General features: G+C 49.0%; 1 non-coding gene and 1 pseudogene across 1 annotated transcript; one reads left to right on the top strand and one right to left on the bottom strand.

Annotated features, from left to right (window-relative positions):
* The first annotated feature begins 1605 nt into the window (after positions 1 to 1605).
* LOC123131496 (uncharacterized) lies at positions 1606 to 4423 on the top strand (annotated as a pseudogene).
* An 11389-nt stretch (positions 4424 to 15812) lies between these two features.
* On the bottom strand, positions 15813 to 15883 carry TRNAG-GCC (transfer RNA glycine (anticodon GCC)). Its single transcript has one exon. It is a non-coding gene; the product is annotated as a tRNA-Gly (tRNA).
* Between the last annotated feature and the right edge of the window lie 609 nt (positions 15884 to 16492).

Raw genomic sequence — 16492 nt, 5'->3', positions numbered from 1 at the left:
TCGGTGTCGGACACTAAATCCACATCCCACAAGTGGCGCGGGTTTCGACGCCCACGTCACTTGTGGGACGTAGATGTAGTGTCCGACACCGAAGGCCACATGTATCTCACACCCACGATACTTGCTAGCTATTTAGGGTTTCCTTTGACACTAGGCAACCTCCCGACCCCTCGGCGATCCTCTCGAACATGAGAGGAAGAAGAGGGTCGTCTAGGGTTCGAGGGTTCGAGGGTTCTTCTCCTCTATTCTTTCTTCTCTTTTTTTTTCTTCTTCTTCCTATTTATTTTATCGGGAACGAGGGTCGTCGGGAGGGCCGCCGAGTGGTAGAGGAGAAACCCTAAATAGAAAGTATCGTCGGTGTGAGATACATGTACCGTCGGTGTCGGACACTAAATCCACATCCCACAAGTGGCGTGGGTTTCGACGCCCACGTCACTTGTGGGACGTGGATGTAGTGTCCGACACCGAAGGCCACATGTATCTCACACCCACGATACTTGCTAGCTATTTAGGGTTTCCTCTATCGAAAAGAAGAGGAGAAATAAATAAGAAGAAGAAAACAGAAGAAAAAGAAGAGGAGAAGAAGAAAGGAATAGTTTTCTCTTCTTCTCCACTATTCCTTTCTTCTTCTCCTCTTTTGTTTCTTCTTTTTTTTCTTCGATCTTCTCCTCTAGCTATTCCTTTCTTCTTCTCCTCTATTGGTCGAGGGTCGGGAACTAGGGTAGAGGGTCGAGGGTCGTTAAGGGGTCAAGGGTCGAGGGTTTCAGGGTCGTTGAGGGTTCGAGGGGTCAAGAATCGCCGAGGGGTCGAGAGAGGTTTCCTAGTGTCAAAGTATTGAAGAAATCCATGCCTTCATCATTAGCCGGAAGTAACCAGGGCATGTTGGTACGAAGTTCTGCAAAGTTGTTCTGGAATGGAGTCCCGGATAGAATAATCCGCCTTTTGGTACGAATTCAGCAAAGGCCTTCCAAATAGCGATATTCGGAAGGCTCTTGCTGAACTTTGTACCAAAAGGCGAATTATCCTATCTGGGACTCCGTTCCAGAACAACTTTGAAGAGCTTCCTACCATCATGCACATGTTACTTTCGCCTAATGATGAAGACATGGTTTTGTTGAATCCTTTGACACTAGGCAACCTCCCGACCCCAAGGCGATCCTCTCGAACATGAGAGGAAGAAGAGGATAAAAAAAGAAGAGGAAGAAGAAGAAAAAAAGAGGAGAAGAAAGAATAGAGGAGTCCTCTATTCTTTCTTCTCCTCTTTTTTTCTTCTTCTTCCTCCTTTTTTATCGGGAACGAGGGTCATCGAGGGACATATATAGATGTAGTGTCGTCGTTGTCGATATATACCCCCTCCCGATAGCTTACTATGATTAGGTAGCTAGTTCTACGTTTGGCACTAATATATCCATCTGTCATGTTTGAATAATAATTGCCATGTTGTAAATATTTGTAGAAACTATGGACACCGCCCTAGACGAAGCAAGAAAAGAAGCGTTGTTGAGGGAGATAATCGCAGAAGGAAGTGATGCCGTCTCGTACTATCTCAACGATATCATCGATGGTCCGGAAGGAGAGGGTGAACAAGCTGGCTACGGTGACCTAATGCCGGTGCAAGAAGAAGAACATGAGGACGGCGCCGGTGACCCAATGCCGGTGCAAGAAGGAGAAAGTGATGACGGCTCCGGTGACCGAACCGAGTCCGGCCAGGTATATATATTAGTTAAGCCTATGCTGACTAGCTGATTGATGCATTCATTGTTTTGGTATGTACACATATTAATTAAGTCTTTGTTCTTTTTTCTATCCCTCCGGATCGAGCACAACTTCGGTAAAGAGACGAGGCCCGAAGAAAAAGTTGAGCTCGGATGAAAAGCTTGAGATCACAGCAATCGCGCCCGACGGCCAACCTATTGAACCCCTCCGGACAAAGAGGGCATTTGTTGCTCAGTGCGGGGTTCTGGTTAGGGACAAGATCCCGATAAGCATCCAGCAATGGTTTAAGCCGGCTAAAGAAGACCCTGAGGTGTCTTATGTCAATGATATGCAGAAAAATGATATTTGGACTGAGCTGAAGTCAAATTTCACCCTACCGCCAGAGGATAATCCAGAGAACCCAATTAAAGAGAAATTAATCAAGTCTTTTGCTCTGAAGAGGATGGCAGATCTATTCAGGAGGTGGAAGAAGGAGCTCAATAGGTTTGTCGATAAAAAAGAGACACCAGAATTTAAGGGCAGATATGAGAAGATCAGAGATCACTGGCCCGCATTTGTGGCCTACAAGACATCGGAAAAGAGTAAGAAGATGTCGGTGACAAACAAGCAGAATGCCGCGAAGAAGAAGCTTCACCATCGCACGGGGTCAGGTGGCTACCTCGTAGCCCGGCCTAAGTGGTCCAAGGTTGAGAATGATCTGCTTCATAAAGGGATGAGACCAGAGACATATAACTGGCCAGACTGTTGCCGGACTTGGTTCTTCGGGGCTGGCGGAACCTTGGACCCTGAAACAGGGGGATGCATTTGGACGAACGAACAAATGGACATACCAGTCAGTAGGCTTAAGCACTATATCGACGCAGCGCAGGAAGGGACGTTCTTTCCAGACAGAGAGCACGACGAGCTCACAATGGCCCTCGGGAATCCTGAGCACCCTGGACGGACACGAGGCACGCCAGGCTCCGTTCCATGGAATGTTGGGTTTCCGGACGCAGGCGGTTACAAATCCCATGAGAGGAGGAAAAAAGTGCAGCAGACCGAACTGCAGGCGCTGCACGCAAGGGTACAAGCGATAGAGGAACGAGAAGCAAATCGCAGCAAACGTACTGCCGAAGCCTCCCCCGAAGCTACCCCGCCATCTCAGCGCAGAAGCAGCGTGGCTTCCACCGAGCAGCTTCAGCTGCAGCATGCCTTGACGGCTCCTGCCAGCTATCCTGTGGATGCTATAACGGAGACTCAAAATTGCCACCTTATGACGCAATGGATGAATTTGAAGGTCAAGGCGGCTGTTGGCTCTGTTTATCCTACTGAACCCGGCGCAACTTTTCACTGCATGCCGATTCCAGAAGGATATGCTAGGGTGATGGTGGATGAGATAACGGAGGGATTTGAGGACCTCCAGCTTGACCACCCTACCGGTGAAGGGGAGACTCGGCTGGGGTCTGCTCTGAAGACTCCATGCCTATGGCGGAAGGACCTCATCAACCTTCCGAACTGGACGCCTCCGCCTCCTCCTCCTCCTCCGGCGAGTCAGGGCACTCCGCCTCCTCCACCGCCTCCTCCTCCGGCGAGTGACGATCAGGGCCCTCGGCCGGCTCCTTCTCCGGCGCGTGGCGGCACTCCGCCTCCGTCTCCGCCTGCGCCGACGCGCCCGTGCAGCCAACCTCCTCCTTCTCCGCCTCGTCAGCAAGGGCAGAAGAGACCTGCCGCCGCTCCAGCTGCTCCGGCGGGTCGTAGTCCTTCTCCTCCGCCTCTTAAGCAAGTAAAGAAGACAACCGCTTCGTCTGCTCGGTCGGCGTCTAGCAGTACAACCAGAGGCGGGAGGACATATAGATTCGGTCCTTCTCTAAAGACTCCAGAGAAGTTACCATACGAGAGGACCCAGGAGGAGAACGCCGAGATCGCGCAAGAAGAAGTGAGGAAATTCTTTGAAGGGGTGAAAGCAAAGCAACATCCACCTCCGGAGGAGAAGGTAGATGGGGTGAAAGTGAAGCGCACTCTGGCTGCCCTGACAAAACCACCAAAGTCTGATCCGCCGAAAGGAAACTATGACCGCATTATTGGAAAGGAATTTGCCGAAGCGGAGCGGTCGGGAACTACTGTCAGTGATGAAAGGCTGAAAAAACGACGAGCTGGGAAACAAATTGCCCAGCTCGGCAAACAAGCGAAGCAATCATGCCCCCCGCTCAAGGTGCCTAGCCACAACGTCGCTATTGACCCGAGGATGGTGCCCGGTTATAATAATCGTGCAGATTACCTGCCCGACGAAGTACATTATGAACCCATGGACATGCGGATGCAAAGATACGAGTACGGGAAGCCTCTCGTCAAAGATGAAAGATCTCTATCAACGATGATGCGAAGATTGCATGATTGGTACTTGAAAATCTGCAGAGACTCTGGGGGAGGAGTACTTTGTATGTGAGAGTTAAAAAGGAGCATGACCTCGTTGGAATTGATCTGTTGCCTGTTCCATTTGAGGAGTTCTATCAGTTTTTCAATCAATTGGCCCTCGATAAAACAACGATCGCCTGCTACTGTCTGTAAGTAGTACTACTTCTGTCATTAAGTTTCTCTATATAGCTTAGCTCTTTCATTGCATGTATTTATAATCATCCTCACTATATTATGCAGATTGAAGATCGTCGAATTGAAGAAAAGACAAGTCGGTGATATTGGGTTCATTAACACATATCTCATAGATGCAACTGAGGTTAAACTTCATGCCGCAGCTACCGAGGCCAACATGCTACAATCGTTCGTAATAAATCAAAACAAAGATATAATACTCTTTCCTTACAACTTCAAGTGAGTGTTACTGTCTTGTGCGTATTCGGTTTCCCTTATATATTAGTCAAGGTTATAGTAATGTAATTCATGAGTTATGCATGCGTGTGCAGTTTCCACTATATTCTCCTAGAGATTAAGCTTGAGCAGGGACTAGTAACTGTCTTAGACTCAAGACGAAAAGATCCCCAGGACTATGCAGACATGACTGAAATCCTCAAGAAGTAAGTTAAATCGATCATTATCCACCATATCAGCAACTTTGTTCATTTCCTGATATCAAGTAATTGTTTTCTTTGTCCGGCAGGGTTTGGAGAAAATTCACCAAAAAAGTTCCGGGACTGCCGAAGGAGCTGGAATTTAGACACCCGAAAGTAAGTACTATAGTAGCATGTTCCGCGCATCTCCTAGTGATTCAAGCGCTAGTTTCATCAATACCATTTAGCATTCTTGCTTATCAGTTTGATTGACCTCTATTTCTTGTAAAGTGGTTGTGGCAGGAACAAGGGAATGATTTCTGTGGATACTACATCTGCGAGTCCATCCGCCACACGACGTGTGAGCGGGCGGGTACTCTATATATATATATATATATATATATATATATATATATGTATTGACCCCCTTCTTCAAATTAGATGTTTCGGAAGCGGGATGAACTCCTAGCACCAGCTCGCATGCGAGCAATTCAAGAGGAATTGGCGGCATTCTTTCTTGACCACGTGATCCCTGAAGACGGAGAATTCTATGTTAAACCTGAGTCCGTATGATTATATTTGTAAGAGATAATTACTGTATATATGTAGCCGGTACTGTCAGATAGATATACGAGAACTTGTTGTTCGACCAATCTCTCGGAGAAGGAGAGGTGGTCAATATCACTTCTCTCTGTATGCATATATGTTCATGACGATCTTCTGTTTCCTTCGTTTGCTTTACTAGCTAGCCAGCGTGTCTAGTCCTCTCTATACGTATGTATAGTACGTAGCGTCGACCAAGCACGGACATAAGAGAGGACACTTCTCTATATTAATTATAGCTAGCTAACACAATATATGAAACACCTAAATTAACCCCCCAAAACCCCCAACCCCCCCCCCCTTTCAAAAAAAAACAAAAACCCTAGCCACAGAAATGCTGACGCGTGGATGCCTATTGGTCCCGGTTGGTGCCACCAACCGGGACCAAAGAGTCTCCTGACTGGGCTCTGCACACTGCCCACGTGGAGGGGCTTTAGTCCCGGTTCTGGATTGAACCGGGACTAAAGGTGGGAGGTATTAGTACCGACACTTTAGTCCCGGTTCAGGAACCGGGACTAAAGGCTCTTACGAACCGGGACTATAGGCCCTTTTTCTACCAGTGACTGTCCATATCAAATTTCTAAAAGGAATGGAGACATGCAAATCAAAGGATGGAAAAAATGTATGGACAGTCGTAAGGATGTTCTTGGAAACAAAAAGAAGTGAAGCGCAAGAATTGGAGACAGGATGATCTCCATTCTCCATAATGAAGAGTCAGGGTCTATATTGTTTTATGCTATTTTACCTTAAAGAGGGTATTTAGGTCCTACCTAATACTGATGATCATGTGCTAAGAACAATTAAGTAGGGTTGGTTCGATAACTATGAGGATGATGATCGTATGACTTGTTATTAATAACGAGTAGAAGTTGTATGATGATGATTAGTAGACTTGTTATTATATATGATGATGCATGATGCGAGCATGAAGAGTTATTATATATCAGCGGGTGAAATAAACATGGATTGGATTGAAGTGAAGGCAATATGCATGTGATGCATGTCGAAAGTAGTACAATCCAAACTTGATCAAGTTAGGATTAGTATTACTTTTGACATGCAGCACATGTTGCCTCACTTCAATCTAAGTCATGTTTAGGCATAGCAGTAGTGGTAGCACGGAGATAAGAAAGGACACATCTCTCTATTAGCTATCTATACCAACCTAAATTAACTCCCAAAACCCCTAAACCATCTCCTTTCAAAAAAAATCAGCCCCTGAAATGCTGACGCGTGGAAGCTAATTGGTCCCGGTTGGTGCTATCAACCGGGACCAAAGGCCTTCGTGCCTGGGCTCGCCGGAGCGGCCACGTGGAGGCCCATCTGTCCCGGTTAGTATAAGAACCAGGACTAAAGGTCTAGGACATTAGTAACGACCTTTAGTCCCGATTCTCCAACCGAGACAGATGGGCCTTATGAACCGGGACAAATGGTTTTTTTTTACTAGTGTTAGTGGAGCAGTAATAGTGGATCAGGCTGTTATGCTTGGGCGTCCGTGTGTATGAGCTGTGATATAAAGCTATGTAATCATGTTGTTTATTTTGGTTAACAGAAAACAAGAGAAAAGCACAAGTGCGTGTGCACCAGACTCTGTGTGTTCTTCTCTCGTGCGTGAGTCTTCTACTACCTTGAGCGTGAGCCTACTTCTTCCTCCCTGGGCAGAGATTACAACTACTACTCCTCAGGTCGTCCTGGGCATTTGTGGCAAATTGGACCGAGAGTACTATAAACGGCCTCGCTGCTCACGTTGCTCCATATTTCCGCCAATTGCACCTTCGCCTCCTCGTCATTGTAATGTCCTGTGTGAAAGGCCGCTTCTTCCAGAGGTCCCTGTCAGCCATAGATATTGTTGCCTCCTTATTCAATCAGACTCCACAACTCCCCTAAACCCTAGCAACTTTGAGCAATCGGGCAACCATCCTCAGTATCAAATATTCAAAGGTCGACGAGAGGGACGGAAGATGAGACACCTCACCTCCCCTATGTTGTCGCTCACTCCGCCTACATGCCAGCGAGAACACCTCAACACCAACGATGTATCCTTCTCGTGTACTACCTTCGTTGCCTCGACCACTGAACCCACATGGATGCACATCTCTCCCTTCTCGCATGTCACTACGTCCTCAGACTGTCTTGGTATCCCGCTTCTCCGTGCCCGAGTAGGAGAGGAAGATGAGAGGAGGATCACCAGGATTTGCGGGCGAGTAGAACTGGAATGAGCTAGCGTCTCCTCAATGACGTGATTGCGCTAACCAGATGCCACTTTGCTTCCTCTCGACGCCGTGATGACAACCATAGGTTCAAACCCTATAACCCCTCTCCTAGATCAGCAAAACTACCAGAATGACCTCCTATGCCGACGGCCTTGGCATATAACCGAATCTCGTGTACATAGGGCTATGCCGATGGCAATCATCGACATAGGACCATCGGTGTAGATCATGTCGGCGTCTCTTTGTTAGACCGTCGGCATAGAGGCCTATGTCGACGGCTTTCCGTATGACCGTCGGCATAGCTTCACCATCGACAAAGACAATAGACGGCACCGTCCATCTGCCGCCGTCCGAAAACGTGCCGACATCTGTGAGCACCACATGGCAATCCTACGCCAATGGCCTTGCCTCGGTAGTCTATGCCAACACCAAAGCCATGGGCATCGTTTTGGTTAATTTTTTTCATGATGTTCTTGTTTCTGCCCTGCAAATTTAAATTGCTACATGCCCTAATAGCAAAATACTATAACAAGGATGCATGTATATATGAAATGGATATGCATCTAAATAGGTAATAAGAAACTTTATTAATAACTTGAACAATTACAAAGTATCCAGGGGGTACAATGTGTTAAAGAATAAAATAATAAAATAAATAAAAGACCTAAAGCAAAAGCCTAGTTAAACCTCTAGTCGTTCATCTTATTGATGTTCTTCATCTTCTCTTCTTGATCCTTAACCTGCAAAATAATCAATAACAGAAAAGACTTTGGATTATAGTTAGAAATATTGCACTTTCCAAGGGGAAAAGCATTGCTGTTTGAGCTAGTGGATCAGGTATTTGGAACTGGTCCGAACCGTTAATTAGGAAGATCCAAGAGGAAACCAGCAAGGCAAGTGACCAACTATACATTTCAGAGATCAACAGTCTAACAGATGGTTAAGTGTCCAGGAAGATCAGAAGCAACAGATCCAGTGCATAAACAGTCGTTGGTGACAATGGAATAAACAAACCAGGAAATACCAAATTAAATAGCAGTCGGCCATTGTCAAAGTAGCAGACATACTGCCAGATTGGAGAGAAGAAGAAAAAGGGCGACTCCAGAACATCAGACAGAACATACACTTGTTGGTTCAAGTACCGCAGCGGGAAAACTACTTGCTGGAGCTTCCATTCGGCGCGACGCTCACATCGTCCTCTGTGTGGAGCACGGCGATCCTCGGCACTCGGGCCGGCAAGCCAAAGCACCCGAGGCATAGCTATCAATTCCCCTTCTAATCTTGATATAGCTCTCCGTCGGCCATCGCCTTGTACTCGTTGCCGGTCATCCCTCGCCCACGATGACCTGTGCCGCGCAGCCCGGCCTACGCACCGTGGCCACCGCGCTGCGCCATAAGCTGTCAACTTTTCCCGGCCGCCGCAGCCTTCACATGGCCACGCCGTGCCATGCCTCCGCGGCCTCCTCCTCGTGCTGCCGCAGCCTCCGCAGTGCCACACACCTTCATAAGCCGACACACGGTGCCAAGCTCCACCGCGCAGCTGCCGACGAACGCCGCCACCGTTGGACTCGCCGCAGCTCGCCTTCACCACGCGCTCGCCTTGCACCGCAGCCGTGCTACCGCGGACTCACCGCGCGCCGTCTCCGTGTCCGTCATGACAGCCGTTGCGCGGGGATACTCCATGGGCCGACACACACGGCCCGGAGCTTCGCGCATCTGAGCTCTCCTTCTCACCTGAGCTCTCTCTCTCACACACAGACATAGAAGAAAGAAAAACGAAACGAGAAGGACAGCAGGCTTTTATCCGACGCACGTACGCTGCCGGCCGCACGAACGACCCTTTGTATTTCCTTTTCCTGAACACAAACTCAGCTGCTGCAGCGATACACAGAGACCTTCGCGGTTTTATACGTGCGCTCGTACCCACTCGCCCACGTCCCCCGCGCCCCGCGCCCCATGCCGTACCTGGCTCGCGCTCCGGTCGCGCCCGTACACGGACGACGCGGCCACCAACGGCCTGGACGCGGTCATTCTTTGGCTCCATCGCCAACTGACCAACACACGCACGACGGCCACTAACTAACTAACCCATGCACGCACTAACAGCCCGCTAGCCAACTACATGCACGACCACCCTTGTAGCTAACCACCTAGCCGAGTCAATTGCAAGAAACTACCACATTTGCGGCTAAGTTTGCAGAAAATCATCAAGTCGCTAATCCGTTGCAAAAAACACCGCAATTTCTCTAATCCTATTGCAAAAAGCACTGATCGGGTGATTTGGTCCGTTTGATCGCTTTCTGACAAGTGGGACCGAATTTTAAGGAGCTGACTTGGCAAAGAATTGACATACACACCCCTGAAATCTAAAATAAAACGCAATCAACACCAAAGAACAAATCCCCCTTACCTCGATCCAATCGGGATCGGCTGTTCCCGCAGGCCCTCGTCGCCGTTCCCGCAAGCCACCACTGGCCAACTGCATCGCCACCGCGGGCTGGGCCAAGGTGCTCGCCGCCTCCTTTCTTCTAGGTGCAGAAGCGGAGCAAGCAGCAGTCGCGGCGCTCAGCAAGGGAGCAAGGAGCAGCCGTGGCGCTCAGCAAGGGCGCAAGCAGCGGTGCGGCCACGCGTAGCTCGAGCGCTGGTGGGGGCGCGCATCACTGCATCAAGAAACGGCGCGGCAGAGCGCAGCGCGGCGGCGCAAGAAGCGGGGTGGTGGCGCTCAATGCGGTAGCGCAAGCAGCGGCGCGGCGGAGCGCATCACTGGAGCGAGCAGAGGCGAGCCGCAGCGGCATGGACGAGGTGCGGCCCACCCGCCCGGCCAGCTCCGTTGCCAACTGCCGCAGCAGCCGCGCAGCTCTGCCCATGCCCGCGGCTCCCCGGCGACGAGCCCCATGCCCGCGTGTTGTGCTCTGCTTCGGCAGCCCAAATTAGGAGGAGGGGCTGATTGCGTTTTCTTATTTGTTTCAGGGGTGTGCATGTTAATTTTTTGCCATGTTAGCTCCTTACAATGAGGCCCACTTGTTAGGAAGCGATCAAACAACCCAAATCACCCGATCAGTGCTTTTTGTAATGAGATTAGAGAAATTGCGGTGTTTTTTGCAACGGATTAGCGACTTGGTGGTTTTCCGCAAACCTAGCCGCAAATGTAGTAGTTTCTTGCAATTGACTCCACCTAGCCAAACACACACGTCAGACTATGGCCGGACTATGGCCAGACACACTACACACGCGACCCCGCCACGGTTCCGGTGCGCGCACACACATGCCCCCGGCGTGGTCACCACCGTGATGGCCACGGCTTTATTCCTAACATTCACCCTCCTAAGCCCACTAGTAGAAAAAGGGGATTTCGTTCGTGCTTGGCCAGCCCATTAGTCCTGGTTCTTCCATGAACCGGGACCAATGAATGCATTCGTCCCGGTTCGTGAGCCCAGGGGGCCGACCGGGGCCTCATGGGCATTGGTCCCGGTTCGTCTGGGCCCATTTGTGTCGGTACTTGGCACGAACCGGGACCAATGGGCATCGCTCCTGGCCCACAAACATAGGTCCCGGTACTTGGCTCAAACCGGGACAGAAGGCTGGGCTTTAGTCCCGGTTCCAGCCACGAACCGGGACCAATGAGTTTCCTATATACACCCCACCGCCAGCGAGCAGAGCACTCCACAGTGCTCTGCTTTTTGCTGGCCGGCAAGGAAAGGCATTTGGGTGCTCTAGCTCACCTCTTATACATGTGAGGTGTTCGATGAAATGCCCAAGCCACATTAGTTAAGCTTTCTCCTCTCAAAACTCGACCTTGGAGCTCTATTTTGTCCGAGATTTGTCTAGGTTTAGCGGTCCGTCACCCCGTCCTCGTCTTCACCGTCGTCGATCGCCCGCGCCGATCTCGTCGCTGGCACCGCCGTGGTGAGCCTCTTGTTCTTATCTTCTTTCTGAAAGAAAAAAAATCTTACTTTAGATAGATACTTGTCTAATTTTCTTACTTTTGACACACATAATTATATATAATGCACGCAGATGAACCGGCAATGGATGTACGGTGACAGACACACCTCTGAGTACATTAAGAGCGTGCGTAAATTTCTCGAAGTGGTTGAGGCAAACAAGCAGAATGGTTCTATGTGTTGTCCATGCCCTGATTGTGAGAATACGAGGTCTTACTCTGACAAGAAAATCCTTCACACCCACCTGCTTTATAAGGGTTTCATGCCACACTATAATGTTTGGACGAAGCACGGAGAAATAGGGGTTATGATGGAAGACAGCGAAAAAGAAGCGGACGATGACAACTATGTGCCCCCTGAATACACTGATGCTTCAACGGGGGAAGTTGAAGATCAAGAGGAGGCTGAAGATCAAGAGGAACTAGACGATGTGGCCGATGATGATCTCTGCCAGGTCATTGTTGATGCAAGGGAGAGTGCGAAAGTGAAAAGGAGAAGCTGAAGTTCGATCGCATGTTAGAGGATCACAAAAAAGGGTTGTACTCCATTTGCGACGATGGCAACACGAAGCTCGGTACCGTACTGGAATTGCTGCAGTGGAAGGCAGAGAATGTTGTGTCTGACAAAGGATTTGAGAAGCTACTGAAAATATTGAAGAAGAAGCTTCCAAAGGATAACGAATTGCCCGACAGTACATACGTAGCAAAGAAGGTCGTATGCCCTCTAGGATTGGAGGTGGAGAAGATACATGAATGCCCTAATGACTGCATCCTCTCCCGCGGTGCGTACAAGGATTTGAACGCATACCCGATATGCGGTGCATTGCGTATAAGATCAGACGAGATAACCCTGGTGATGTTGAGGGCGAGCCCCGTAGGAAGACGGTTCCTGCGAAGGTGATGTGGTATGCTCCTATAATACCACGGTTGAAACAACTGTTCAGAAATAAAGAGCATGCCAAGTTGATGCGATGGCACATTGAGGACCGTAAGAAAGACGGGAAGTTGAGAGCAACCACTGACGGGTCGCAGTGGAGAAAAATCGAGATAAAGTACTGGTCTCAGTTTGTAGGTGACCCAAGGAACGTATGGTTTGGTTTAAGCGCGGATGGCATTAATCCTTTTTGGGAGCAGAGCAGAAATCACAGCACCTGACCCGTGACTCTATGTATGTATAACCTTCCTCCTTGGATGTGCATGAAGCGCAAGTTCAATATGATGTCAATTCTCATCCAAAGCCCTAAGCAACCCGACAAAGACATTGATGTGTACCTAAGACCATTAGTTGTAGAACTTTTATAGCTGTGGAATGGAAATAGTGTACGTGTGTGGGATGAGCACAAAAAGGTGGAATTTAACCTGCATGCGTTGCTGTTTGTAACCATCAACGATTTGCCCGCTCTCAGTAACTTTTCAGAACAGACAAACAAGAGATACCACGCGTGCACGCACTGTTTAGCTGACACCGAAAGTATATACCTGGACAGATGCAGGAAGAATGTGTACCTGGGTCATCGTCGGTTTCTCCTGACCAACCATCAATGTCGAAAGAAAGGGAAGCATTTCAAAGGCGAGGCAGATCACCGGAAGAAGCCCGCCATGCGTACTGGTGATCACGTACTTGATATGGTCTCTGATTTACACGTAATATTTGGGAAGGGTCCCGACGGACTAGCTGTTCTGAATTACGCTAAGGGACGCGCACCCATGTGGAAGAAGAAATCTATATTTTGGGACCTACCCTACTGGAAAGAGCTAGAGGTACGCTCTTCAGTCGATGTGATGCACGTGACGAAGACCTTTGCGTGAACCTGTTAGGATTCTTGGGTGTGTATGGGAAGACAAAAGATACACCTAAGGCATGGGAGGACCTGCAACGTTTGCACGAAAAAGACGGCATGCCTCCAAAGCAGTATGAAGGTCCTGCCAGCTACACTCTTATCAGAGAAGAGAAGAAAATCTTTTTTGAATGCCTGCTCAGTATGAAAGGTACGCTCTTCACTCAACGTGATGCACGTCACGAAGACTTTTGCATGAACCTGTTAGGATTCTTGGGTGTGTATAGGAAGACAAAAGATACACCTAAGGCATGGGAGGACCTGCAACGTTTGCACGAAAAAGGCCAAAGCAGTATGAAGATCCTGCCAGCTACACTCTTATCAGAGAAGAGAGGGAGCTTTTACTGGAAAACGTCCGATTAGCCATTGTGAAGCTATGTGCATTCCTCAATGCAATCTCTCAAAAGGTTTGATTAGCCACTGGAAAAGTGCTTGCCTCCTTTATTGGTAAAGGATGCAGCGGTAGGAGCCTATAGAACAGATCCTGTTCAAGTAAGGTCATGCTACCTTAAGCTGTGCCATGCCTTATAAACAGGTTTGTTATTCTGTGAACTGGTGAGGTGGGACTAATTGAGTAGACAGAGCAGGCACATGCAGATGCAGCCGCGCCTCCTCAGGCAGAGCTTGGAAGAAGGTTTAGTGGCCCATGTAGCTGGACACGAGAATGAGCAAAGCCCAGCCCATCAGAGAAACGTTCAGCTGTGGAGATTTTGAACTAGTTTAAATATCGGGCAAATGCTGCTTATTGTTACTTGTTTCAGTACAACTAGTTTTTTACTTGCTTTAGCTTTCATGCCAAATTAAATTACAGTTCTCCATTACCAAAGAATACACATTGCTAGGTTAGAAAAAAGAAGGGGGGGATGCAACCGGTAAGAACAAAACTGGAGAGAAAAATGGGTGTGATGTTGACCTCGAGAACATTGCAGACAGACTACAAACCAGTTGTCAGCTAAACTATCTTTGCGGTCGTGAATGGCAGGGGAGAGCGGCGGGAGCGGTGGCCGCGGCCGCGGCGAGCTTGCCGGAGCGCCGAGGAACACGGTCGTGGTCGTGGGCGGCGGCGGCGGCGGCAAGCGAACGGGAGAAGGAAAGGGGTAGAGGATTTGGGGTATTCAGCGAGGCCGACGGGAATCAGGAGGAAACTGGTATGCGTGCGTTGAGATTCGGTCTGGCTAGGTGTCGTCAGCCCAAGTGGGTCTTACGATCGCTGTGTACGACCCGGGTCTTATAGAATTTTCTTCCGCCCACGCCCCCCGCGCCCCATGCCGTACCTGGCTCATGCTCCCGTCGCGCCCGTACACGGACGACGCGGCCACCAACGGCCTGGACGCGGTCATTCTCTGGCTCCATCGCCAACTGACCAACACACACACGGCGGCCACTAACTAACTAACCCATGCACGCACTAACAGCCGGCTAGCCAACTATTCTACTTGTCTTAGAAATGGTTGTATGTAGAACTTAGTTCTAGATACAACCATTTATTCTAGATACAACCATTTTTAGGACAAGTACTTCCAAACGAAGGGAGTACATGCACGGCCACCCTTGTAGCTAACCACCTAGCTAAACACACACGTGGGACTATAGCCGGACTATGGCCAGACACACTACACACGCGACCCCGCCATGGTGTTGAGCTCCAGAACATTGCAGACAGACTACAAACCAGTTGTTAGCTAAAGTATCTTTTTCTGTTTTGTTGAATGAGCTGTTCAACAGTACTCCTATTCCAGTGGGCATTGGGAACGCTACTTGCTGCAACTTCCCACTTCACTCCATCAGAAATCTAACAAGTCAAGGTATAGCAGGGCCACTGACAGCCATCCTTCCGCAGTTCAACTGTGGGGAGACGGCAGTGTCACCCTTGGCACCATCCTCGATCATGCGAGAGGGAGGGGCACACACAAGGCGATTGGCGGCGACGCGGCGGGGCACAGCGGCCACAGCATATGTGCGATGCGCAGGAGCCAAATTGCCAGATATATGGACGAATGCACATCAGGGTCTTGGGTTGATCTAGGTGTTAGGAAAGCAACTTATCATGCAAAAAACTGCCAGTCCGGACCTCTTCATATATTGACCAAAAGACTGAAACTCATTTTGGAACATGATTTCAACCAATAAGTGAGGATTAACCCAGGATGAGTAGAGATGGTACGAAGCCTAATATCAGCAGTAAGGAGTAATAGATTTCAAAAAAGAAAAAAGCAGTAACGAAAAAAAATCTCAGCATCTCTGAAACAGGCTAAACATGTGAAGGAAGCATCTTCAGCTCGCGACGACGAACGTCGATAACCTGATCGACAACAGAATGCTGCTCGTCAAAGCCTTGCCGAATCGATGTGAAGCAAGTATGTGCATCAATCTGTACAGGTGGCTGCCAAACACCACTGAAAAAACAGGCGTCTATTCTTCTTCTGCAGTGTGTGTGCTTCTAGTTATAACTGAAAAACAGAATACATATGACAGTGAAAAATGGTAGACAACATTGTATATAACAAAAGAAGAATGCACCAGCCGGGAATCGAACCCGGGTCTGTACCGTGGCAGGGTACTATTCTACCACTAGACCACTGGTGCCTTTGATGAGGGAGCTCTACTAAACCTTATGAGTGCCACTACGTTCAAACAGTTAATTGCGCACAACTATCACAATTAGGGCTGGTTAACGGATTGAGTACCAAATCTGGTTCTGGTTGTCACACATTGCTCTGATTCTCGTTTGACCACATTTGATGAGGAAAACTAAGCGGTGGGGGCCCACTGGTAAGGGCTGATGTAGAAAAAATAATCCACTTAGTCATCTCTCTCTCTCTTTCTCCTCATTGCCACCCTACTCCTCCTTCTTCCTTTCCCCCCTCGTGCTTGCCATCCTCCCACGTTCTCTCCATCCACTCAAATGTCAGGCGTCTGCCTGGCACATCACGACATCACCCAAATGGTCACGAAACACTAGCGGCGTGTGCCAAGGCGGTCTTCTCTGATGATCCCTCGGCACCTTCAGCTATGGACATTCACATCTCAAATTGAAGCGACGTATCATTGCGTGGGTCTCACTAAACATGAGAGGGAGAGTAATTGGATGGAGAGGCTTTGAATAGTTCAACAATGCCAAAGAACTAATAGTGGTTGTTGGTACCGAAGGAGAGGAAGGAAGGCATTGTGTCTCGATTCGTTGGGCTGGCCGGA

This window comes from Triticum aestivum, chromosome 6A (assembly GCF_018294505.1).
Source record: "Triticum aestivum cultivar Chinese Spring chromosome 6A, IWGSC CS RefSeq v2.1, whole genome shotgun sequence".
In the NCBI taxonomy this organism is placed as follows: Eukaryota; Viridiplantae; Streptophyta; class Magnoliopsida; order Poales; family Poaceae; genus Triticum; species Triticum aestivum.
The sequence above is the reverse complement of the archived record's forward strand: the minus strand, read 5'-3'. Positions and strand labels throughout refer to the sequence as shown.